This window comes from Olea europaea, unplaced genomic scaffold (assembly GCF_002742605.1).
Source record: "Olea europaea var. sylvestris unplaced genomic scaffold, O_europaea_v1 scaffold770, whole genome shotgun sequence".
In the NCBI taxonomy this organism is placed as follows: domain Eukaryota; kingdom Viridiplantae; phylum Streptophyta; class Magnoliopsida; order Lamiales; family Oleaceae; genus Olea; species Olea europaea.
Genome location: NW_019266118.1, coordinates 75729 through 76117, shown reverse-complemented (window position 1 = coordinate 76117; position 389 = coordinate 75729).

Genomic DNA, 389 nt, shown 5'->3' with positions numbered 1-389 from the left:
CCGCCCCCCCCCCCCCCCCCGCCCCCTCTCAATATCAATTGGCTTAGACGTGAGTTAGGATTAGATTTGTTAATAATGTCACGTTTATAGAAGAGAGAATCCCAAAATTTGCATCACTTTTTAAAGATCCAATTGAAAATGATAATTGTGTTGTGCTTACATTTAAGGATGGTAATGAGGCTCGTCGTCCTAAGTATGAGTCGAGCTTTGATCATATTCAGACATGTAAGCAGGTTTTTTAATTTTCCAATTCAAAAATCAAGTTTAAAGATTGTTGGGTAATTGGCACAAAACGTCCTTACCTTCAAAGTCTATTGTGGAAAACGTCCCTACCTTTCATTTTTTGGCATTTTTGCCCTCATTTCAACCTTTCTTTGCGCTGGACGTCC